The sequence below is a fragment of the Schistocerca americana genome, chromosome X (genome assembly GCF_021461395.2).
Source record: "Schistocerca americana isolate TAMUIC-IGC-003095 chromosome X, iqSchAmer2.1, whole genome shotgun sequence".
NCBI lineage: Eukaryota > Metazoa > Arthropoda > Insecta > Orthoptera > Acrididae > Schistocerca > Schistocerca americana.
The window spans coordinates 326116029-326143922 of NC_060130.1; positions in this window are offsets into that span (position 1 = coordinate 326116029).

The following is a 27894-nucleotide window of genomic DNA, read 5'->3' on the forward strand; positions in this document are numbered from 1 at the left end:
TACATTTGTAGGCGTGGCATAACTGAAATTACCTGCCACAGGCATAAAGAAAAAAAACAGTGACTGATCAGAATGGTTCAAATGGCTCTGAGCACTATGGGACTCAACCGCTGAGGTCATTAGTCCCCTAGAACTTAGAACTAGTGAAACCTAACTAGCCTAAGGACATCACAAACATCCATGCCCGAGGCAGGATTCGAACCTGCGACCGTAGCGGTCTTGCGGTTCCAGGCTGCAGTGCCTTTAACCGCACGGCCACTTCGGCCGGCGACTGATCAGACACACAACAACAGCAACACTTGAAATACGACTGAAAAGTTACGTTACAATTTCCAACTTGTAAAACTTTCTGGCAACGCATATATCATCATTCGGGGCAGCGACTTTTGATCAAATCAAAACGCATCGCAAGTACCTTTATGATTACAAGAAAGACAGTATTCTAAAATGCGATTATGCCAAGTATCAACTGGCCCCTCCCACTGTTCTAAATATGCTTCATGAAATTTCCATGACATTAAGAAAATACAGCCAACTGAACGATACCGTTGTCAAAATCAGAAAAAATGAGTAAATTTCTCGAAATTTGGTAGAAATATGTTAAAAACTGATTTAGTTTTGCGGAATTAAAATTTGAAAAATATCCTTTGATCCATTTCGCTGTCATAGTGATAGTTATACAACATAATTCTACAAATATATGACAGGCTCTAATAATTTTACAGTAGCGGAACCAAATACACTATAATGTTCAACAAAGACAAAATTACCATCAAGTTAGCCCACACAAACTGCAAGAGACCCGCAAACCTTTTGAAAAATGGTTCAAATGGCTCTGAGCACCATGGGACTTAACATCTGAGGTCCTCAGTCACCTAGAAGTACTTAAACCTAACTAACCTAAGGACATCACACACAGCCATGCCCGAGGCAGGATTCGAGCCTGCGACCGTAGCGGTCGCGCGGTTCCAGACTAAAGCGCCTAGAGCCGCTCGGCCACACCAGCCGCAAACCTTTTCATAGGAAATAAATGTGTACTAATGTTGGGTAAGCAGCACTCTCATAATGGTTGCTGGTAATAATGTTGCTTATGAGAAAATCTGGTCTCTGTATAACTGTCTCTTTTAATATGAGTAAATTCAAGACGATTCCCACAATTAGAAGAAAGAAACCCACAGTATGTAAAATTGTATTCTGTAACATTATTTATATCGAAAGCCGTATGTTATAAGTTTCTTTTACGTTACGTACTAATGGACGAGTAGCAAACCACTTGTGTGACTCAAGGGCTTTATTGTCCATGTTTTCGCCGCAGTCCGGAACCGCGGGACTGCTACGGTCGCAGGTTCGAATGCTGCCTCGGGCATGGGTGTGTGTGATGTCCTTAGGTTAGTTAGGTTTCAGTCGTTCTAAGTTCTAGGGGACTTATGACCTAAGATGTTGAGTCCCATAGTGCTCAGAGCCATTTGGACCATTTGTCCATGTTTTCGCCTTCTAGAAAGAACTTATCTTTTGTTAAGTAGTGAAAAATCATGTGTACAAGCTGTACTTTGAGCACGGCAACTTGTCAGCCAATCAGGTTGCTTGGAAAAGAGTTTCAAGATCGGTTGGTCGGCGTGCCGCCGAGCAGTCTGGGGCGCCTTGTCACGATCTTCGTTTGAATATCCTATGGTTCAAATGGCTCTGAGCACTATGGGACTTAACAGCTATGGTCATCAGTCCCCTAGATCTTAGAACTACTTAAAACTAACTAACCTAAGGACATCACACAACACCCAGTCATCACGAGGTAGAGAAAATCCCTGACCCCGCCGGGAATCGAACCCGGGAACTCAGGCGCGGGAAGCGAGAACGCTACCGCACGACCACGAGCTGCGGACCGAATATCCTACGATCAATATCTGTTCTACACTGAATCAGTCAAGGATATAGGTCGCCTTTCGCATTATTTTCCCACACTCAAAACAGTATTACGGGGATTGTGAAGAATATGGGGTTATTTTTCAGAAGTTTATGAATGTGTGGTACCGTACACCTACGTGGTACATGAGAACATATTTCTATGAAGTTCGTCTCTATTTTATGAATCTCTCTCGAATTACTTTCCTCTTGAAGCTATTTTTCAAATTTACAGATTTTCATGCCCATTGCAACATGTTTCCACTTCTCCTTTCTTCATACTAGTAACAGGTGTATGCGCAACACTGTAAGAGTAATTTGTCATCGTCAGACATTGTATTTCCCTCTTCTGTATGCAATTTTCAGCCAAACAATGTAGGATCGAGTAGTAGGGAATCAATACACCTGTTGTAGCAATAAATACATCGACACTTTGCATTTCAGTGGACCATTTTCTTGTCGTTAGGCATTAGGACATAAGAAGTGCAGTTACATTGGCATGAAATGCGTCTTTCCTACTAGGGGAGATGTACTTATCCTGGTAGGTTGCATTAGGACGCTAGACTTTGGCTGCAATTTGTCTTCCTTTAATTTATATTAAAGGCTCCATATGTTCCGTCGCACATTGAAATTTTGTTTAGTATCTCATGCTTCATTAACTGCAGTAAGGTAGAGTTGCTGTTCATTCATGAATATAATTTCGTACAAAGGAGAATAATTTCAAGGCACTGATACTATCATAATTAGCTATGCACTCAGGTTAAATTATAAAAGTTAGTAGCGGCTTTCAACATATGGAGAGATAATGCTATTGAACGATGTGAAATTGAACGAAGACGTGAAATCAGCAAAAGGAAATGGGAACGGAAACTGAAGAAGGCGTTAATGTGCCCTTTATAGAGTACTACTAGCTGAGTACCTGGCGCTGCCCGGTTATGTATTTATTACATTTTTCTAACATGTCATCTGCTCTTTCTCCCTCTCTCTGTTCATCTTCTCCTCACCCCTCTCTATGAATCCCCTCCTCCCCCCCTCTCACTCGGGCAATCTGCTCCTCCCCCCTCTATCCATCTCCTCCTCCCCTCTATTTGTCTATCCCCTCATCCTCCCTCTCTCTGTCTATGTCCTTCTCTTTCCTCTATCCATCCATTCTCTCCTCTCCGCTCTCTATGCCCATCTCCTCCTCTTCCACATCTGTCTGTTCCCCCTCCGCTCTTTTGTGCACGCTCTCCTCCCCTCCTGTCTGTGTGCATCATCGCCTTCACCCTCTGTGCCTGTCCATGTTATCCTGCACACTTCTCTCTCCACGGTATTATCCCTAACCCAGAAGGAGGTTGCTACCACTTATCTCTCAACATCTCTTTCCGAACAGCAAGTAATATACGTACTAAGTTTGACTGAAACCGAATCAGGGGTTTAGGAAGAGATTATTATCCGTCACTTTGTCAAACATATATTATCATAATATGTACAGTTTACGATGTACACAAGTCAGATATATTTAACATATTTGTACACTTATTTCACCAATACCTCTAGCGAAATTCGGACTGTAATTTCATTTTCACACTGATCAGTGCTTATGACGACATATCTTCTGAACTATGTCTTGTACAATGATATAGTTTAGTCAGCACATTCAGCGGCGAAATGTGTTGCGAATGAAGTTGGTAGCAAAGAATTCATAAATTTAAACGTCATGCATGATGCGGAAATTTTCACACATCTCCTTATTTTCGAAGGCATGTCTCCCGAATCGGAGCCAACTAGCTATACGGCCCTGCAACGAACGAGTGACGTCACACTACTCGGCTTGTCCGCCACACTTCGCGATTGCTCAGCATCGTGCAGGGCCCACTGGAGATCACTATTTAGTCAAGAAGGTACCCACTAAAGGTCTTAACTTTGTTGTGTGCTATCGAAGACTTGCGTACATTTAAAAACGCAGTCAAGAATTATGAAACTCGTTTGAAATAGTTACTCGGTCCCCGCTGGAGTCGGCTGCTGGCACTCGTAAGACCTGCAGTCCTCTGACGTATGCGCCAAGATCTTTCTTTCTCGCCTGCCTCGTCCTGAGCTATGTGTTCGTGCAGTGATGTCATTTTGTTGGTACATTCTGTGGTATATGTGAATACTGTCTGCAAAATGTGTGCTAATGCGGTAAAGTAGTAATAAATTAATAAATTAAACGTCATACTAAATGTTGCGATTTTACTGCCCACACAAAATTATTAATAACCAGTGTTTCAAGGAAACACACAAACAATGCCCTACGAACGTGCATGCATCCCCCCCCCCCTCCGCGCCACACACACACACGCACAAACACACACAGTCAAACGTGCACTGACACATAGGAAACTAGAAACTAAATGGGAATCTTTGGAAGGAAAGTGACACTGTTCCCGCGAATAAACATAAAGACCTAGTATTCGAGGAAGACTATGCAACAATTTCGCTGCCGCCAACTGTCTCAAGTGGACAGTACGAGAACTGGTCAAGAGTGTGTAGCACCCTCATACGAAGCAAAAAGATAGTCTTTTTTCCCTCGTTCCATACACGAAGGCAAGGTGAGAGAATGGCTAATATTTGTAAGAAGTGAGCTCCACCGTGCACTGTACAGTATATTGCTGAATATGTATGTAGATGTAGAAATGTGTAACGGGAATTTAGATACACCTTGCATATACAGAGACACCGACGTTTTCCTTTGATGTTCCTTCGTAAATATTAGCACGTGAATGTGGTCTCCAGGAAATAAGGCTGGTGTTGTGGAAGACTAAATTAACGTTAACAAGAAAATTTCGTTACCTTTGGTAATGCGGACGGTCAGCGCGGGCTAATGCTTACGAGTATAGCTGGTGAGTATTTTACAGACTTTTTCCCTGCGGCCTAGTACTTACTTGTATTTTCTTAAGTTTTTAGTAATACTGTAGCAGATTTTATCGTCAACCGCAGACACGCAGCCTTTCGGGGCTGTGTTTCAAGAATTCCTAACACGACACAGGAAACGGCGTTGACATAGTAGCCATGCCTCCATCACATTAGCATCTAAACGATGGTTTCACTGCTAAGCAGGCCGCTTACAACACGTGTAACAGTACCGCAGCGCACCTGCTCGCCCCTCTCTTCATGTAAATAAATGCAATTTTAGGAACTGCTCTGATACAACTGTATATACCCCTAGCTTTGCAGACGTTTACTTAGTTATCAGAACAACGGGTGACTGCATGTTTTTGGTGAATGTCACGATCCTTTCGTGTAGAAGTTGCTACATTGTGTAAATTTCTAAGTAAACTTGCTAACCACATCGATGTCTATACTCCGTGCGTCAATGTCAAGTATTCATTTATTTATTTATCAGGTTCCGTGGAACCTTGCAGGCCAATTAGTCTGCAAATTGTTTACAGAATGCTGATTAGAAAATTTATATTCAAAAGTAACTAAAGAATTAATACAATAAATTTAAGAGTATATGCACACGAGATACATTTACAGAGAAATGTTCTCTAATACTTCGAAGAACTCCTTCGGCTTATTGGCAGAATTTCAGGGAAGTATTCTTCAATATTGCTCGAGTATTTTGTATCCCTACCATATCTGATTAAAGGAAGACATGAAGCATTTCAAGGTCGTGCTACTAGATTTCTGACTGGTAGGTTGGAGCAACACGCGGGCATTATGGATATGCTTCATCAACTCAAATGGGAATTCATGGAGGGGAGATACTGTTCTTTTCGCGAAACACTTCTGAGAAAACTTGGAGAATCAGCATTTGCGGCTGAGTGCTGAACAATTCTATTGCCATCGTCCCCGGAGGAGTATGGATAGTCGTTTCTCTCTCGCTCGTTTTGCCACTGAAACAGGAAAAGAAATTACTAATGGTGGAACAAAGAACCCTCCACCACGCACCGTATGGTCGCTATAGGAATATGTTTGTCAGTCTAGATGTAGAGTGTCTTCACAATGTTCTTAGGAATTTTCTACGCCCATGCTTGACAGATATCCTGGCAGCTAGATATTGTAGCGCTCTTTAATATAAACGCTTGCAAAGAAAAAATAGAAATAATTTCCACATCTAGATCTGTATCTACGTAAATACTCTACAAGCCACTATACGGTGAATTCTGCAAGGTATCTTTTACCACTGCTGATCATTCCCTTTCCTGTCCCACCCGTAAATGGAGCGAGAGAAAAACGGTTTATTTATGCTTCCGTACGAGCCCTCATTTCTGTCCTCTTGTCTTTGCGGTCCTTACGCAAGATGCACGTTTGCGGCAATTTGAACGCTCTGCAGTCTGTCGCAAGTGCGGTTCTCTAAACCTTCTCAGTAGTTTCTTTTGAATACATTGTGGGAGTGCACAGTGATCAATGTGTTACAAATATTTACTATCGACAACAGTCTTGATCACAATTTATTTATTACGGTGACCGGTTGAGTAGTGATTTACCACCAGAAGGAGGTTCTTACTCATTGGCCTGAAGATGACCACAGTAGTGGTCGAAACCGGTCACCGTAATAAATAAATTGTGAACAAGACTGTTTTCGATAGTGAATACTTCTCAGTAGTGTTTCCCGGAAAGAACTTTTCTTCCCTCCAGGGATTCCCACCTATGTTCCGGAGCATTTCTGTAACAATCGTGTGGTGATCGAGTCTACCAGTAACAAATGTACCAGCACGCCTCTGAACTGCTTCGATCTCTTCCACCATTCTTGAGTACTATCAATATTCAAGAATGGTCGTAATCTTCGGTTCTCGAGTATCATACATAATACCTCACTTTCAATATTTTTGTATAGATCAGACTGCATATTTATCTGTGGAACCAACAGCATCACAAGTAGTACTTCATGCAGAACGCGACTTGAAACTGCTGCAAACGTTACCACTTTGTCGGTAAACGTCATATCAGTAAAAACTGGAGCACGTGAACTGTTCACACATTGCCATAAGAAACTAACGTAAAATATTATTTCTTCAATTTTGAAACCGTTTCTCATTTACTCCGTTTCATTCAAATACGCTCGTCGTGCTAGTTGTGTTGGATAACTGAAATACAAATTTACGCGGAATTCGTAAGCTAAAATGTGAAAGTATTAGATCTGATACTTTGGTTCTTTAACATGCTTATGTAAACAGTATTGGCAATAGAGAGTGATGTTTTGCGTTCACTTGCAGAACTCACAGACGATGAAGCTTCGGTTTTAATGAGTCAGGCAGATCCAGAAGCCTCTGATTTTGAGTTTGAAGATGGCAACTGTGCATTTAAAATAAATGTCTGATTGATTCAGGAACATAGTAACTCTTCCTAGGAATCTTTAGATGAGGAACCTCTTAGTCAGTTGCAGCAAGATTTTAAACTAGTGGGGAGAAGAAATGAGCAGGATTCTTACAGGTACATGACTACGTAAGTTCATAACTCGCCTATCAACTTCTCTTTGAATAATGAGGAACAACATTGATGAGGTGATGAGGTGTAGAAATTACAGATTGCTTTTTTTTTCTCAAATAGATTTCCGCCAACTCAAATTGTTGTACCACAGCCAGCGCCCAATTGCAATCTTCGGAAGTGGACTCAATAATTTTAAGACTGTCTACACGACTCTGTGAAAGTAGAGGAGTTTACCGATTTGAGGGGTGTAGAACGTTCAGGAAAATCATTTGATACCAATGATGAAGTGGAAAAATTCTTTGCACGTTGTGTTTACACAGCACGAATGTGTTATCCACGTATGAAAATGTTTTGGGCTCAAGGAACACGAATTCCCAAGGCAGCAAACAATATTTTCAGAAACAGAACCCTCCAGGACACCTGAAAGATGTTGTTGATAATATTGTATCTCAACAAGATGGACAAACTAATCAATTATGGAAGGTGAGGCCTACCCTAAATATCGTTTGAGACTCTTGTTTGAAGGTACCACGACCTACAAACATTTTCATTGACGAACCAATGATTCCTTGTCAGCAGTGGGCTGCAGAGGAAAGACGTTTTGGCCTACTACCATTTCAGAATGAATGTGGCAGAATATCTTCTACACACAAAAACTGATTCCCAAGTTGGGTGTGAGTCAGGTGAACTGCACAAACGCCACAGCGGAGGAATGAGGCACCGATACCAAATAAAACTGCAGGAAAAGTGCGAGCAAAACATTTGTCTGACAATATGTCAAAAAGTAGAAAAGCAGATGAAAGTGCAATTCATCGATATTTGTGAGACAGTCATGTGTGTCATGTAAAGGATGCCTTTGTTTTAACGATGACAGAAATTGCTTCAACAAATTTGACACGCTGTTGTAATGACGTGCATATGCATGACAATTGTGTAGCTTAAGACCCAATGTATCATATCCGATAATTACTAGTAGACCCTTCTGGCCACAACAAAATTTTTTAAACGTTGTACTCATTTCTTGTACCTTTAAATCAACAATCTGAAGAGCATAAGCGTACTGTGCGCAGTCACCTTTATAGATGAGATACACTTTCCTAAGATTCTCCCAGTAAACTGAATTCCACCATTAGACTTACCTACTACCGACATACGCGCCCGCTCTATCTCATGTACTCTTCAATCGACGTGGCTATGTCAAGCAGCACATCATTAATCTGTATTCGATTTGTTTTTCTACTCAGCTGCAGTAATTTACATTTTACCATATTTAGAGCAAGCACCTAAAGCAAGACCTAAATTCTTATGGTGCTTTTTTTTTTTTTTTTTTACCTATACATGTTTCAGCATTTTCTATCTTCAGTGAGATATTTTAAAATTATTCGACATTACATAATACTAGTAGCCATTTCCTGCTTGTAGTCTCATAGTTTATGGTACTGCCGTTTTGTTTACTACTGTAGTATACGCATTGAAGAATTTATTTTGTTCACTGTCACTGACATTGACAAATAGCGCAAAATGGCAAAGCAGAAATGGCTGTACGAGAAATGCAATAGTTTCTGAAACATGTATGACTATAGGAAAGATGGGAGCCACCTACAGGAACATGAAAGAGACCTTTGGAGGAAAGATAACCACCTGTGCGACTGGATACTACTTAAATAGAAGTGAGGGATGAGAGGTGGACAGTCCAGTATCTCTGTCTGACGGCGACTCAGGTTGCGGCTCAGATACTGATATTGAAACAAGACAGTGGCCGAAATACAGACCGGCCGTAGCTAGCAAGTGCTCGTAACACGTCAAGTGGTGCCCTTAATTACGGCGCATAGCCACTATTCGGATCTTCGGACAGACAGTGACATCGCCTGAACCTCTCGTGGAATCCTGCCGTTTCCTGTTGCATACTTACTGCGTTAGGAGATTAGAGGACTTTGGGTACGACTACTTGACTCTGGGGCCCTCAGTATTTTGCTTAAACATTCTTGTTCTATTCTGGATTCTACTGGGTTTGGATTCGGCACTTATGTATTATGAAATAATTCATTTATTATACGGCGACTGTTTTTTCAGTGTATGAATAGAAGTATTAGTGAAGTTCAGTGTCGGATACTTCGGTAACAACTAGAACTAGCGAATGAGTCGACTCAGCTGAAGCCCTGCACTCTGCTGCAATGCTCAGTGCCTCCACGGACCAATAATTCTTGAAATTGGGGCAACCGCAGCAACATGCTGAGCAACACGCACAGTGATAGCCACACACCAAGAAATCTTGGAGCAATACAGGTGTTGGAGAAAAATACGGGAATACCAAAGACATAACACATTACCATGCCTAATACGGTGAAGAAAACTCGCAGGCATTCAGAACACCTTCCAGTCGTCTCTGAACGGATAAATACGGGCTCCATATGGTTTTCAAGAGAATCTTATGCCATTCTTACAGCTGAATAGTGGCATATTCAGATAACTACGATGGAGATGCGTAGTGGTCACGCACGCTTGACTCTCAAGTACATCACAAGGGCTCACTAAGATTGAGATCTGGTGACTGTGGTGGCCAGGGCAGATGCAACAATTAATTTTCGTGCTCAATGTGGAGCTACCTTCGTGCTGTTTTGGTGCTGATAGACTTCACGAGCGCGACATTCAGTTTCGCAGTGAATTTATCAGGTGTCGTCCTCTAATTTTTCGTCACAATCCTCTTAAGTGATCGTCTTCACCATCACTAAGCACAAATTTCGCTCGCTTTGTCATTTACGGGATGATTTTCTTTTCCGCTTTCCCTGTATGCGGTATAAATCTTTGATACGATGCCTCTTGAAACTCCAAACACTTGGGCTCTCTTGTTTACTGAAACACCAACCATACGAGCACCAACAATCTGCCCACGTTTAAAGCCACTTAACTCCAACATAATGTATCACAACGATACAGAACACTGTTACGACCACGACTGACATTTGGAACGCATTGAGGACATTCCACAGGTGCTGTTCGTGGTCAAATACAACAGAGGAACCTGCAAGTTTGTCTAGCATATGCTTTATTTTCAAGCATGACTGTCTCACGGTGTTTCCATATTTTTGTCCAACCCCTGTTGCACAACGGGTTGCCCCTCCAGTGAAGCAACCGTCTACCATTCTAACCTTCAGTCCTGAAGAAGGATGCTGGGACAGCTTCATCGCAGATTCTCCTCCATTTTGCGGCATGTCATATCATAATTTTTGTTGTTTAACGTACTTATCTTTTAGCAAACATCCTACCTTGATTGCTGTCCTTCGTAAATTGTGTCCTCTGGCACGGCACGAGCAGCTAGCTTTGTAGCATGTTATCTTCATACTACGAGCAAATGTTTCCCACGGTCACTGATAGGATCAAATTTTTTAGAGTACAGTGAACGGTGAACCGAGTACGGGGGCGTCCATAGGATTCTTTGAAATGAGAAGTAAAGTTTAGCAGGTAAAGATTCAAAATATTTGAAAGACGGCATAGTAAGGAAGCGCCATAGGGACATCGTACATGCCAAGAAACCTCAAGAGGGACCCGTGTTGTCGGGTCGGAGGCTGAAAGCAGAGAGTGTCGCCTCCCTGGCTTGCACACTGCTCGAATCCCTCACTACCCCACACGTGACACTTCTCCCATACGTCCTATTGGTCGCCACATACGCCGCTGGCCGAAGAGTGACCTGTTAGCAACCCTAACTGAAACTGACCACTTCTAGCCTTAAACACACGGCGGCTCTAGTACTTAAGCCGTTGTAAAGTGTACCGAGTACAGACGGTAGCAACGAACGTGAAAGAAAATCTAAAATGTTAATAAATTGGCAGTAAATGACTCCCACTGACTCTCCGACTGGTTAGTGGCTTCCAGAGCCCTCGCGCCTTCAGTGAAAGCTACAGCAACATTTTCTGAGTTTTACCACACACCTCCCGGAGAGACGGGATGCCCAAATACGAAAATAAAAAATCGTTGGAGGGGGGAATGGGGGCAGTGATCTTGAGTTACATTACCACTGGGGTTTACAAATGTTCTAACTTTCAAGATGACATATACAGTAAGTGTTACAAAAATTTGATTTGAATTAGACATGAGTGGCCTGAATCTAGCTCCTGAAATGGCCAAGCTGTAGGTAAATGGCGTACATAGGCCAAGGAGCTCCAGCTGGACTGGAGTTACAGTGCTCCTCACAACATTTTTAGATCACGGACGATGGTTGTGATTATTTGTCTGCAACATAGATATGACAGGCATTAGGGGACGCATTAGCGGCATGACATACGATAGGGTGGCGTTATTTAGTAAGGTAATAATACCTCTTAAATGAAATGGAGATAGTTAGGGAGAACTTTCTTGCATACTTCTTTAGATATATTTCAACTTATACACGGAAGATATAGGTCGTTCACAATATCTTAAGTAAATGAACGGCATCAAACTGATTAAATGGATGAGTAATGATCATCCTTATTATACAAAACTACTGAACATCTAACCATAGTTTGACAAACGATTCAGAGGGATTAATTCTGGAAACAGGATTTGTGTTACTTTATAACGCAACTCCTGTTTCCATAGACAGGATAAGAATTCCATGCGGGAGGTGAGAATATTTCATATTTTCACAAAATCTTAAAGTGATTCATAAAATAATACTAATAATACAATGTGATCAAAACTAGCGGGTCACCTGGCTGAAAATGACTTATAAGTTCGTTCAAATGGTTCAAATTGCTCTAAGCACTATGGGACTTAACATCTGAGGTCATCAGTTCCCTAGACCTAGAACTACTTAAACATAACTAACCTAAGTACATCACACAAATCTATGCCCAGGCAGGATTCGAACCTGCGACTGTAGCAGCAGCGCGGTTCCAGACTGAAGCGCCTAGAACCGCTCGGCCACAACGGCCGGCTTACAAGTTCATGGCGCCCTCCATCCGTAATGCTGGAATTCAGTATGGTGTTGGCCCACCCCTAGACTTGATGACAGCTTCGACTCCCACAGGCATACGTTCAACCATGTGCTGGAAGGTTCCTTGGGGAATCGCACCCCATCCTTCACATACTGCTGCACTGAGGATAGCTATCGATGTCGCTCGGTGAGGACTGGCACGAAGTCGGCGTTACAAAACATCCCAAAGATGTTCTACGGAATTCAGGTCTGGACCCTATGCAGGCCAGTTCATTGAAGGGATGTTATTGTCGTGTAGCCACTCCGCCACAGACCGTGCATTATGAACAGGTGCTCGATCGTGTTGAAAGATGCAGTCGCCATCCCCGAATTCCTCTTCAACAGTGGGAAGCAAGAAGGTGCTTAAAACATCAATGTAGGCCTGTGCTGTGATAGTGCCACGCAACATTACAAGTGGTGCAAGCCCCCTCCATGAAGAAAACGACCACACGATAACACCACAGCCTGTGAACTTAAGTGCTGGCACTACACACGTTGGCAGATGACGTTCACTGGGCATTCGCCATACACACCATACCCTGTCATCGGATTGCCACATTGTGTACCGTTATTCGTCACTCCACACAACGTTTTTCCACTGTCCAATCGTCCAATGGCTACACTCCTTGCAACAAGCGAGGCATCGTTTGGCATTTACCAGTGTGATGTGTGGCTCATGAGTAGCCGCTCGACCATGAAACGTAAGTTTTCTCACCTCCCGCGTAACTGTCATAGTACTTGCAGTGGATCCTGATGCTGATTGGAATTCCTGTGTGATTGTCTGAATAGAAGTCTGCCTATTACACATTACTACCCTCTTCAATTGTCGGTGGTCTGTGTCAGTCAACAGACAAGGTCGGCCTGTACGCTTTTGTGTTGTACGTGTCCCTTCACGTTTCCACTTCACTATCAGATCGGAAACAATGGACCTAGGGATGTTTAGCAGTGTGGAAATTTCGCGTACAGATATGACACAAGTGACACCCAATCACCTGACAACGTTCGAAGTCCGTGAGCTCCACGGAGCGCCCCATTCTGCTCTCTCGATGTCTAATAACTACTAAGATCGGTGATATGGATTATCTAACAGTAGATGGCAGCACAATGCGTCTAATATGAAAAACGTATGTTTTGGGGGGTGTCCGGATACCTTTGATCACATGTGTAGCTTAATACTTTGTAAAGCATAACTATATACTTTGTCAGAGAATTTTCCAACACAAAACATTTGATTCATGGACATAAAAACCTATGGTCTAGAAACTGAAGCACAAATATGTTTCACTATACTGAATTTTTTATGTCTGCGCACATTACTAGCAAAATGGTTCAAATGGCTCTGAGCACTATGGGACTTAACATCTGAGGTCATCAGTCCCCTAGATCTTAGAACTACTTAAACCTAACTAACCTAAGGGCAACACACACGTCCATGCCTGAGGCAGGATTCGAACCTGCGACTGTAGTTGTCGCGCGGTTCCAGACTGAAGCGCCTAGAACCGCTCGGCCACTCCGGCTGGCCATTACTAGCACCTGCATCGCAGGCAGTTACCCTGTACTGTAAGGGATTACATTAAGCAAGCTAAATCAAGGATAAAAGCAAATGAGAAATGACAGGATGGACACTTTGTCTCACTGAGCTGAGATCAGTGGTAAGAGGACTGATGAAGTTAAGTCCCATAGTTCTCAGAGCCTCAGAGTGGTAAGAGTCAAGGTCCTTTGACTTTTATCACGTAGTTCCAAAAAGTCGGCAAAACGTTGGTAACAGTGAATTCTAAGAAAATGTGTGACTACTATGATACATGAGTTCACTAGCTACTTAGAAGTAACTGACAGTCACAGTGAAACGCCCGTTAAACCAACTGGGTAGAGCAGGTGATTAGGATTGTGGAAAGGGACAAATAAGGTTGGGGTCAGCTGATGGCCCACAACAAAATTTTCAACATTTTAAAATAAATTACCATAACCTTTCAAAGTCAGAAAGCCGCAATGTTTTTGCTTAAAGGGTAACTTTAAGAATAAGGTTCCAAGCGGCTGAAGGCCCACAATTAATTTTTCAAAATTTAAAAAAACTATAACCATTAGTCTTAAGTTTTAGGTGGCTGAAACGCATTAAAAGAAACGACGACAATAACCTTTCAGCAAATATCCATTTGCCGGAATTCAAACTTACTTATACGCGGCTGAAGGCCTTTAATTTACATAAAATACACTAAAAGCCACAATTTTTTAATTCATTGGGGATGATAGATTATAAACATACAATCAAACACCGGTGAGAAAGAGAGAGCACTCAGAAGCCTCCAGGGGGTCGTTCTGCCCTCGTTCACTTAGGTGAGATAGGTGGTGAGCCCAGCTACACTTAAACTGTCGGAATCCAACCAAGGGACAGTCACGGACCGACCGACAAACGACTTGCTCGCCATCAACCGGTACATGAGAATTCAAACACAAAATGTTACGGGCGTGATTATCCACAATCAAATATGTATATGTATTAAGCTGTCAAACTACAGACCGTGTTGGACAGCGGCAAGAAGTTAGGAAAGGACACTGCCTGAAATTACGTTAGTGGCCAGGGCAGGTAACCGGAAAAATAACGGCCACAAGGCAGAAAATTCCGCTGGTGCACTTGAATTGTAGTCAACCAGTACAGTTAATTCCACCGTATGGCGGCTAAGTCTGGAACCGCAAGACCGCTACGGTCGCAGGTTCGAATCCTGCCTCGGGCATGGATGTTTGTGATGTCCTTAGGTTAGTTAGGTTTAACAAGTTCTAAGTTCTAGGGGACTAATGACCTCAGCAGTTGAGTCCCATAGTGCTCAAAGCCATTTGAACCATTTTTTTTGGCGGCTAAATTTCAGCAATACAAACATTCAGTGTTGCTCATAGAAAAACCTTCCCAACAGCGAACCACCGAAACGAACCACACAACATGAATGAACGTGGCTTGGGTACTTGAAACCACTGCTCAACTTTGACGTCCTGGGTCGGTGAACCACGAAGCTCGTAGCGATCGGACAACTCCAGACATGCGCCGACACTGAGCAGGGACCGCCAGCGGACCAAGCCGACTGCACCCCGCGGAGATAACTTCTCTGGTCCTCAGCAACCGACCGACTCCTCTCAGATTGCCGACAACATCTAAAATAGTCGTCAATGGAAATAACGCCAACTACACACACAACCTAACAAACATTTTTACGCAGACCTGAACGATACCCAACAATAACTAAGCATGCACGAAGACAAACCTGGAGTCGATGCGCACGCGCTCACGTTCACGCACACACACACACACACACACACACACACACACACACACACACACACACACAGCCGACTCATGAACGATCGGCGAGCCAAAACGCGTCGTCCGGTAGGACGGCCGACCAACGATCCACCAAGACCGTGGGCTCCAGACGCGTTCCAACTGACTGGCAGCCCGAACTCGCGACCCGAACTGGCTTACGACAGACAACGACCAGGAAGTAATAGCAGTCGAACAAAGATACTACGAGAGGGGATATATCGATACGCGCTGCTAACGCCACTCACGGTCAGGCAAAACTGCAACTCAGTAACAGTAGTAATTTAAATTAACGTATTAAGGTGGAAGTACGCTAAAAACAGGGTGTAAAATACATGACGGCGGGAACACGAGCCACACACGGCTCACACAGTACTCTAGAGTGGCTGGAATCAAAGAATCCTCCCGAAAGGAAAGCAACTAATGCCGCTGTTCTTTTTATTTGTTGTCCTCAATACTTATTTTGATAATGTAGAACACTTATCTCTGATAGGGAGGCTACATTTTGCTAAAGTGCATTGCAGGGTGAGAAACTGCAGTCAGTGAACATAAATAATAGCCCGCTAGGTAAATTCAAGAGATCATTATAGTTTAAATAAGCTATTCCAAAGACGATTTATTTACACACGAGCATAAAATCCTCTGTACATATAGCGTGTAACTTTATCGCTCAATAAACTACACTAAAATATCAAACACTTTTCAGGGATCATTAAAGTAATATTGAAAGCACTTTGATTTTAGATTCTGTTCTGTTACTATGCCAACAGATACTGCTGTGTTAAGCAAAATCAGTTGCGTTAAGGAAATAAATTCTCTAGTAATCAACACCTAATCAATATCAGGAATATTTACCATCTTAACTGAACGGTGTTACATCATAATTCATGAATACTGACAGAGATTATGCGACTGGATATACATTTGACATATTACTGACAGTGATCAAATATCACTAATGTTGGGCAGTTATAGCAGTAAAATCCTTAGTGATAAGAATAGCACCCTTTTACGTGAAATGGGCAGTCAGAGATATTGTAATTAAGACGGGACAGTCATCAGCAGGTTCAACTACAAATAACTACTAATCTTTATTACGAAGTTAATAGATTTATGCAGTGGTTAAACAGAACAACTCACTATCATATTTAATTATTTTATAAGGTTAACTTATTTAACAATAAGAGCTGTATGACCACAATGAACACTGGATATTCATGTGTTGGGTTTTGGGCTTAATGTGAGTGTCTTTGTTGCAGTCTTTGAATTCATAACTATTTACAGCGAAACTAGGATGACTTCTTCAGACTCGTACGTTTTTACACCATCAAGTGTTTTCAACACAAAATTTCTGGTGAGATAAAAGATAACATGTGCACCCACGTAAAGACATTCAGGCTATATATTACTTCCTAGATTCTATATAAAAGCATGTGATATGCCTTTTGACTAATACAACTGAAGCTTTGCGTAAGCTGAATAGAAAAATAACTAACTGCATTATTATGAACTACAAAGGTAATTCTTTCATCATCTGCACTAAAACAGAGATACGAAATACGGGAACGGATAAATCGTGCGTTTAAACCTTTAAATTTAAATAAAATAATCTATTTACAAGTTTTAAACAGTTATTGGAAATACGTGGTAAGTTCCTATGGGACCAAACTGCTGGAGCTATCGGTCCCTAGGCATACACACAACTTAATCCAACCTAAATTAACTTACGCTAAGGACAACACACACTCATGCCCGAGGGAGGACTCGAACATCCGACGGGGGTACCCGGGCGAACTGTAACAAGGCGCCCCAGTCGCGCGGCTACACTGCGCGGCTACTACAATTAATAAGGGATTCATTACATCAAACGTGCATGAAATATTCCTAGGACAGTACTTTCCTAATAGAAAATAAAGCTGAGATAATTAAAGTTTCACATACTAGGTATAAGATACGAAGTTACAAAAATACAGACCTTGAGCCTAAATGTTCCCTTCACATGCGATCGCTATTTCCAATAATCATCGGCCAGTTGCGGCTGATGGACAGCTTCTGCAGGTAAGTTACAAAATCGCTTGCAGAAGTCCGCCTTGTACAAAAGTTCTACAGTTGCTCCTGGTAATAGCATGGATATGAGAATAGAGACAAAGACAAAGAGTGTTAATGTTAACACTTCGTGTTGCTGATACCAGTCACTAATGGTCTACACTGATCGTGTATGAAACAACATACTACATATCAGATCAGGATCTTAACAATAACAAATGCATAAAAAATTTCATGGAAGGATGAACTGTAACTAGAGGACGCATGACGAGGAACTGCAGTGTGTCACGTGTAATGTCGTCAGCGTATGCTCCACGAACGGCTCAGTCAATTTTGTTGACAACAGAACACCAATATTCCAGCAAGAGCCATTAGAGGGGACCATACTCAGTCTCTCAATCGAAGGATAAAGGAATGTTTGGAACATAAGGAACACCTATGTGATACTGGTGCAAAAACTTTCTTACATGGCTTAACCATTCACTGAATTCTAGGTTCGTGGGGCGGAGGCTCACAAGGATCCATAGGCAAAGATGGTGGTGCCTGAGCATGACTGTGTTTCAATCTATTAAAGTGTACTACTACACTATGATCTACTGATTATATCTCAACAATGATAGGTGATGTGAGACACGTAATTTGATATGAACCTTCGTAAAGCAGAAGGCCGAATTTCGCAACAAAACGAATTTTCCTGTTCGTAAAGCATTAACACAGATCCTTTGTTGCCTCTCTGCACCTGTTTAGCAATGGCTTTAAAATTATTCCCCTGTGTCTTTCACCAGATCAAGCTTTAGAGCCATTCTTTTGAGCTCAGTTGAGTCGATATGTGGCAGTAATTTATCGAGCTAAAATGAAGAACTCATTGGTTGTCCATGTACCTTCTCGTATGGTTTATGCCCCATTGATTCATGATCGTGGTTATTCGAAGTCAGGGTCACCAAACTACAGTCCACGGTCCAGATTCTGCCAGCACCGTCAGTTCACCCAACCCGGGACTCTCGAGATGTACGGTCCCGTGGCGTACGTCATAGCAAGTGACACTACAGATCTTACGTGTTGCAGCGACTGTCTTCGGCAGATAGCGAGTTACGATTTCACATCAATCTAATGCGTCATAGCGGCACAATTAAATACAGTCAAGCTCTCGATAACACATGACAAAGTTAAGACCTGTAGTGGGTTACTCTTCATTGAGGTGCTGATTTCTCACCTGGCCCCAGACATAGCGGAGCGTTCGCGATGTACGTCTGGCGAGGCTAATAGTGTGGTGTCACAGGTTCGTTTCGGGCTCCGTATTTCTCGTAACCACAATCTGGCCCACTTGAATTTGTTTGTTTGATAAAATGTGTGGAACACGAAATGTTGTGATACAATTCAGATTTAATATTAGGATACACACAAGTGTCGAGACGTCCTTGCTCCTGTTTGCCTTAAATTTACTGTGTTAAATTTGAAATTACTGTATCTAGATTTTGTTGTGTAGCCGGCCGAAGTGGCCGTGCGGTTAAAGGCGCTGCAGTCTGGAACCGCAAGACCGCTACGGTCGCAGGTTCGAATCCTGCCTCGGGCATGGATGTGTGTGATGTCCTTAGGTTAGTTAGGTTTAAGTAGTTCTAAGTTCTAGGGGACTAATGACCTCAGCAGTTGAGTCCCATAGTGCTCAGAGCCATTTGAACCATTTTTTTTTGTTGTGTATTGTAATGTTTGCTTATTTTGCACTATCCCCAGATTTTAATTATGTCTATAATTCAATTTCTTTTACCTTCTTAGACCCTGTTTACTACATCCTTCATGAAGGAAAAAGAAAAGTAGATGCTTAGAGTCGCGTTTTTGATGGGAATTGGAAATGAAGTACTTCTTTCTGGAACCAAAGGACCATAAAGTACTTTTATATTATGCAGAGAAACTTTTGACGTTCCGAAAGAGTACAGTATTCAGAAATGAAGTATCTATCAACATATTCGAACCTCGAGATCGAAATTTTCACTCTGGAAACGAGTGTGCGCTGATATGAAACTTTCCGGCAAATTAAAACTTTGTGCCAGACCGAGACTAGAACTCGCCACCTTTGCTTTTTGCGGGTGACTGTTCTACCGACTGATCTACCCAGTCACAATTCGCGACCCATCCTCACTGCTCTGCTTCCGCCTGTATCTCACCTCCTACCTTCGAAACTTCACAGAAGGACTTGCAGGATGGTGTAGCACTGGCCCAAGAAAGGCAAAGATCCTCAGTTCGAATTTCGATCCGGCACACAGTTTTAATCTGCCAGGAAGTCCCATGTTCAAAGTTTTCTGTAAGGTTTCGCTTTGAGAAATATGAGTCCATAAAACGTAATTCAGAAACTCATAGAAATTACTTCACTAAAATGTCTGCTGTAAATGAATCTGTCACTTGTACAAGTTACAAAATAGTCTACGTTATGGCAGAACGAGGAAAACTGTTTACTAATGAAAAATTCATCAAAGAATGTATGGTGGAAGCAGAAAATTACTTGGGTCTTAAGAAAGCTGATTCGTATGGAAGTACAAGCTCTTTGGCAAGTTCAGTGGCGTGGAGAACAGAAGAAATGGGAGAGAACATAGTGATACATATATGCGAGAAAGCTAAGAAATTCTTGTGGTGTTCTCTGGTGCTGGATAAGTCTACTGATGTGTCGTGTACACCACAACTTCTTTTGTATATTTTGTGGTGTCAGTTTAGAGTTCCAGATAATGGAAGAGTTGGTATCCATTGCAACATGTTTGGAACATCTACATAAATCATCTTCAGGGAAGTTCAAAACATTTCACAAAACTATAAACATCAGTTGAATCAGGTTCGAGATTTTACAGTTGATGAGGGGAACAAACACGCCTGAAGCGGGGCAGATCAGGACTCAGCTGGAAGATTTGCAAATTCTGGGCGCTCTGTTCATACACTGCATCATACGTGTATATCAGCAAGCACTGCTCCTTGCAGCCAAGACAATAGACTTCTCGGCTGTTTGACGTGTTCTCCTACTGTCCATGATAAAACAATGATATCATGTAGGTACACCAATTGCATAGTTTGTTTCATCCCTCATAGTAACAGATCAGCAATCTGTTGGAATGTAGTAGGTACATTCCACAAACCGAAAGGCGTACTATGAAATTCATATAGTCCTGAAGGTACAAAAAAAGTTGTTTCAGGCCTATCTTGAGGTGCAATGGGAATCGGATGATAGGTTGACTTCATATCAGAGATAGTGAAATATATTCAGTACGCTAACCTATCGAAGCTCGACCCTCCAAATGGATGGTGGACTGCACAACCTCAGTTCAAGAATTCCTCATAAATATATGCTACTTGTGAGGTCTCTCCCAAAAGTGTTGGTTTACATGTGACTGTAAACAGTGGCACAATTAACTATACTTCTAATCAGGAAGTGCCACTGCAAGCATTAAAATAAGACATTCCCAAACTAAATGAAGCTCTTTCAATTTCTAATGTTCATGAAATTTCCATGTCACACTGTTAGTTCAAAAAGTACGCAGTATCTTGTGTGTCTACACCTTCCCACTCTTGTGAAGCTGGCCAAAAGCCCACAGGTTGGTGTTCAGGCATTTCTCTCTTCGTAAAGAATCATTCCAGTTCCATGGTGGTCCACAGTTGAGATTCTCAAAGGCCACTAGCAATTCACCTTGTTATATCTCTTCCATTCATAATCAATCCATGACCTCAATCAGCTCGCCCACACTATGATGTAAGCTCCACAGTGTGAACCTTGGTGCCCCATACATATGGCTGGGTGCCAGGATGGATATCAGCACAAGTACCACCACCTGGGGTAAGATACTTTCCAAAGTAGACCCTCTCTGCCTTCATGATGTAGTACCGGACACTGTCATGGGGCATCTTCGTTCACAAATCTCCTTCACTCTCATTTGTTGTCAGTAGAAATTGGGGAACCCATGGAGGTGCAACCTTAGCTGCTAACACCAGTCGTCGTTCCTGTACTTCAGGACACCTTCCCAGCATAACTAGCAGGTCCTGCAGCACGTGGAAAAAGCAAATGTCAAGGTCACAGATGATCCCTCTCATGATGTCGAAATTGTCCACTCCCGTGGGCAGAGCCTTCAGCCAGACTAACCATCACCATCTCATCCTCCCTGTGTGCCACCACCGCCAGGCCACTTTTGTCCATACCATCTAGACATGGAGAAGGATGGATCTTGTATGGTGACTTGTCAGAAACTCAGGCTCTGAGTCAGATATTGATGTAGATTAAGCACAGTCGCTGACGTACACCAATGTCCCCAATAATAGCCGCTCAAAAGACATGACGGATCGCACTAGGATGCACTTGGAACACATCAAGTTGTGCCTACATCTACAATGCATGAGCAGTATATATAGAGACAGGCATTGGCCATGAAAGAACACTCGGAACCTTCGAGCAACTAGCGACATCACCTGCACTGATCATGGCAACCTGCCATTGTTTGTGGGCTCTGATACGTATTGCATTACTACGTTAGACGACTTTGGAATTGTATATGAATAACTCGGTTTGAATTCCTGGACATTGTGGTTAAATTATCTTGCCCTGCTTTCAACTGTAATGGACTCTGACTTGGCATGGACAAGTTGCAAATTAATTTACTTTTGTACAGCGACTGTAATTTCAGGTTGCAAAAAAAGTCACTTTTATACTGTGATTGTTATTTGACAGTGTAAATAAATCAATGCATTGATCAATATTCACTTCAGATACAATATGTGGAAGAGCTATACCATGATAACTAACTTCAGAGTGATAGTATAGAAAGGGGTAATACTATAGAAAGGGAATCAGATGTAGGTAAAGATGAGATGGGAGAAACAAGAATTTGACACAGCAATGCATGTCCTAAGTCGAAGGAAAGGAGAATGTTAGATGAGCCAGCGATAACAAAACCGGAATGTAAGATAATGAGGTAGAAGAAATTCCCCACAGACTTGAAAACGAATGTGATAATTTCCACAAAGTAGGTACTGACAGGTATGGATACTGCTGCAGCATACGTTTAATAATTAGAGCGACATTCAATTAAGAATTAACTCACAAACTGCGATTATAGTTCTGCATCAATTGTAGAATATTTCACAACAAATGAAAATTTGTGCCGGGTCTGGATTCGAACTCGGATGTCCCGCTTGTCTTGGGGCGGCCCAAATAGCTATTTGTTCTGGTGTCTGTTCTCTCTTGTGCCGCGGTGTTTCATATCATAGTAATGCAATCACGAGAGAAAATAGTGTGTCACCGTGTATAGGAATCACGGTAATATAGTTTGAGCAGAAGGGAGAGTCGACATCGGTACAAATGGAGATTTGGGCCGCTCCTTGAAGCTTGCTCGAATCGTTGAAGCGGTAAAGGCGACTGCGCACGACAATCGGAAAATCCGGGTTCTAGTCTCGATATGGCACAAAAAGAAGTTTTGTTTGTTCTGAAATATTTTACATCTGATCTGGAACCATAACTACAATTTGCGAGTTCACTCTTAGTTTGGTAAGTTATGGTTGCATAATATTGACAGGGAATTACGTGCAGAAGAACGATAAGATTGGTAGACTCTGACTTTCGGGAAAATTAATTTGCGTTCTGGAGAAATGTAGGATCACGCCAAGCAATACTGCTCCTATAACTTATCTTAGAAGATAGACAGAACTAAGGAAAACATAAGTTTAAAGCATTTGTTGCAGGCTTAAAGAAAGCCTTTGACAATGTTGACTGGACTACACTCCTTGGAATTTTAAAGTTCACAAGGTTAAAATACAGGATGTAAAATGTAGCCTATAAATTATACAGAAACCAGCATACAGCCAAAGGTAGTCAAATGTAGATGAGAGTGAGATAGAGTTGAAACTTCCTGGCAGATTAAAACTGTGTGCCCGACCGAGACTCGAACTCGTGACCTTTGCCTTTCGCGGGCAAGTGCTCTACCAACTGAGCTACCGAAGCACGACTCACGCCCGGTACTCACAGCTTTACTTCTGCCAGTACCTCGTCTCCTACCTTCCAAACTTTACAGAAGCTCTCCTGCGAACCTTGCAGAACTAGGACTCCTGAAAGAAAGGATATTGCGGAGACATGGCTTAGACACAGCCTGGGGGATGTTTCCAGAATGAGATTTTCACTCTGCAGCGGAGTGTGCGCTGATATGAAGCTTCCTGGCAGATTAAAACTGCTGGCTAAGCCCCAGGCTGTGGCTAAGCCATGTCTCCGCAATATCCTTTCTTTCATGAGTGCTAGTTCTGCAAGGTTCGCAGGAGAGCTTCTGTAAAGTTTGGAAGGTAGGAGACGAGGTACTGGCAGAAGTAAAGCTGTGAGTAGCGGGCGTGAGTCGTGCTTCGGTAGCTCAGTTGGTAGAGCACTTGCCCGCGAAAGGAAAAGGTCCCGAGTTCGAGTCTCGGTCGGGCACACAGTTTTAATCTGCCAGGAAGTTTCATATCAGCGCACACTCCGCTGCAGAGTGAAAATCTCATTCTGAGATAGAGTTGTAGCTTATCACCAATGTTAATCCGTATATTGAGCAAGCTGGTACGGTGTTATGGAAATCAGCGAGAAATTTGGAGGGGAACTAAAGTTTAAGATGAAGAAATGAAAGCTTTGCGATTTGCCGACGACTCTGTAATATTCCGTCAGAGACAGCAAGCTGTTGAATGGAAGAGCTGTCGAATCCGATGTTTAGTGACTTGAAAAGAGGTTGTATGACGAACATAAAAATATCAAGGGTAATGGAATATAGTTGACTTAAATGAAGCTACGCTGATTAGCAAATTAGTCACTAAAAGAAGTAGATGATAATTTTTTTTAACTTGCCCACTATGACGGAAGTAGAGAGGGTATAATTTAGTTTGTGTTTACAGCACGCTATAAGATCAAACGGTCATAGTGTTTACGTACTCTAAGATGTAAGATTCCCTAGTTGTTAATAAAGGTTTGAAGATAGGCTGTGGTGTGAAACTTTTATTACCCAATTGACCAGTACATAAAAGAGATTCTACAGGAGTAACAATCGATGAGTCCAAATGTAATATACTCGAGGAGTAGCAATGATATTACGACGAACTTGCTACAAGTCGACCAGGTGCTAAAAGCGGATGCAAAAGACATGTTGCATAGCAAACTGAAAACAATGGCAGTAAACGAAAAGTATTTACGGAATGCTAAAACAGTGATTTGTGATTAAATAATACAACAGGAAACTTCATGTAGGCCTTATTGTATATATTTAGATTGCAATATATATATTAAATTCTCTATAAAGCAGAAAAACATAAAAACCTGACTGCATACATTAACAGCCAATTAGGGAAAAACGTAAGGAAAGATCTGAAAATTGGAAATTTGTGGTAAGAACTTATGGGACCAAACTGCTGAGGTCATCGGTCCGCAAGCTTACGCACTACTTAATCTAACTTAAACTAACTTAGGCTAGGGACAACACACACACCCATGTCCGAGGGAGGACTCGAAGCTCCGACGGGGGGAGCTGCGCGAACTGTGGCATCTGAGACCGCGCGGCTACCCCGCTCGGCTCAGACTGAATAGTGGCGTCTCTAAACGTGTACCGTTATATGGTAGTGAAACACAGACATAAAAACAAAGAAGATAGAAAGACAAAGACAGAATCACCAGACTTCACGAGATAAAATTGGAAGTGCTGATATCTGCAGGGAGCGTGAAGTTAATAAAACCTACAACAGATTTTCCAAGCATGTCTTCCGCGGTAAACATTCGTTTGTAAACACAAAGGCAGACAAGACGTCGGCTGACCGCTATCAAGATGGAGTCAGCATATTAGTCACAGAACAGCATGATGTTCCCCACACAACCTTGTTTGGAAGAAGTAGTGTCTCTCCTGGAAGCTCTAATTTTCTAAATATGACTAATTCCTGACTTCGGATTCAATAAACTGATTACTTTCTCCGTGCCGCGGATGCTCTGAAGTTCGGACCCAGCTATCTCAAAGAACTATGCAGTGACATTCCATGGTCTGTTACGCACGGCCTCAAAATCCAGCGTTTTTCCATTTGTTAACAACACGGGGAAATAAATTTTCAACACCTAATGATATTACATAGTAATTAATTTATTAATTTGAACGTATTAAATTTTGACACATCTTTGCTCGGTTTATCAATACTAAGGCACCGGACGTCATGTGTTAACGATATGTAAACGGTCAAATCCCTCAACAACCTGAATGGTATATGGGTAGATTTCGCGTTCAGACGTCTCATGTGAGTCATGATTCACTTTATGGCTATTTTCTGAAGCTGGCTGTGCACATTATTTTCTTTCTCCTTACTAGACGCAACGAAGCAGTGTATAATATACGACAGATACTAAGCTCAGAACCGTAGTCCTAAAACAGAAGTCACGTAATTATATCCAATAAATCACTTTGTGATTTGCTGTTGACTGGTCAAGCGTTTTGCTGTTTACCCTAAAGATTTTTCCACACTGAATAACATGACAGAATCTCTACAGTTCTAGGACGTGAAACGTGGACGTAAATCTTCGCTGAACAAAATTAACAGCAGGCCGTGGAAACACAGGACTACGATTTGTGTAACTACACCCCAGCGAACGCTGAACAAAACTCTGGATACGGCCTTTTAATTACTGTTATACGAGCGCGGTCCGCGATGATTTACGTCCATCATCAAAAGCCGAAGCCCTAAATGTTACATAAAAGTTAAAAATGTAAGCAATATTATACTGCCGTGTCTCAGGCCCTTTCATCTCTCCTAACTTGGAAGTAATAATTCAAGAGCACACGCCGAAATTATTCCAGTTATAGTGAGGAGAAGTCCATTTTCGGCGACTGCAAACGATTTAGAAGACGAATGTATACTCTGGGAGGCCTTGAGCATAAGACTTTGCCAAAAAAACAAAACTTTTCATTTTTTCGCTGTAGGTGCTGGTTCATTATTTTAACGCCCAATTTCGGTTTTCTCAAATCCACGTAAAGCACTCACATCCAGGTATTTGACATGCGAAACATTTTACACTTTTTATGGAAAATAAAAAATTCAAACACTAATATTTGGTAGCATTCAACCGTTACTTCTGTCCTACAAACAACTCAACGGCGTGTTTCGAGAGACAATACTCAGAATATAAGGTTGTAAAGCTTATCTATTGAGATTAAAATGCTTAATGGTCCATCAACACAATTGCGGCATTCACAGAATAAAACTGAATAAAAACATATTCGACAATGTGTCATCGTTTTACATTAAAATCGACGACTGCTGTCAGTACATTTTTGGAGCCCACAGCAATTCAGCAGGACTCGGCCTGGTGCATTGTGCGTTGAGAGGTGGGACGGCCACTGACAGAAGCCTAGATTTTAATTTACGACGAGGACACATAGTCCAATGTGTTTTTAGTACATTTTATTTTGTGAATCGCGGACATTTTAGCGTTTTAACCATATGAGATAAGCGTTATAACTCGCTAAGAATTGCAACTGTATGGAATGCCTGCAGTGTACAAATAGAAAATTAAATAGAGGTAATGTAGGTGCATGTCTGATAACGGACAAGGAAAAATGAATGCGGATGAGGCGCTACGAACTGCGTAGAGAACACACTATCGTAGCCAAGTCAGACACGAAGCCTATACCCACCACAATAGTACAAGATAATATACCAACTAGTTCCACAAATGACGAAGAGAGAGAAAACATATGATGAGATAAAACATTTATTAAGATATTTAAGGGAAAGGGATTAGAATTCGATACTAGGAAGAGAGAGACAAATTGTAGGTGAATATGGGCTGTGAGAAAAAATAATGGGAAGCCACTTGGTAGATTTTGCACACAGAATTAATTGAATCATCGTGTACACTTGGTTTTGAGAAACATGGAACAAGGTAGTGCACGTAGAAAAGATCTGGAGACACAAAAAGGCTTCATATTGATTATGTAGTGGTAAGACGAAGATTTCAGAACCAGATTTTAAACTGTAATATATTCCAAGGAGCAGATGTGGACTCTGAGCACAGTTTCTTGGTTGTGAACTGCAAATGAAAACTTAAGAACTTGCAAAAAGTTAGGAAGTTAAGGATGTAGGACATGGATAAGTTGAATGAACGTTGAGAGCTTCAAAAGGAGTATTAGGTAATGATTGCCTACAACAGGGGAGAGAAATACAGCTGAAGACGAATGGGTAGCTTTGAAAGATAAAATGAAAGTATCAAAGGACAAATAGGTAAAAATACAAGGCCTGTGGAAGTCTTTGGATATCTCAGGAGATGGATTTAATAGAA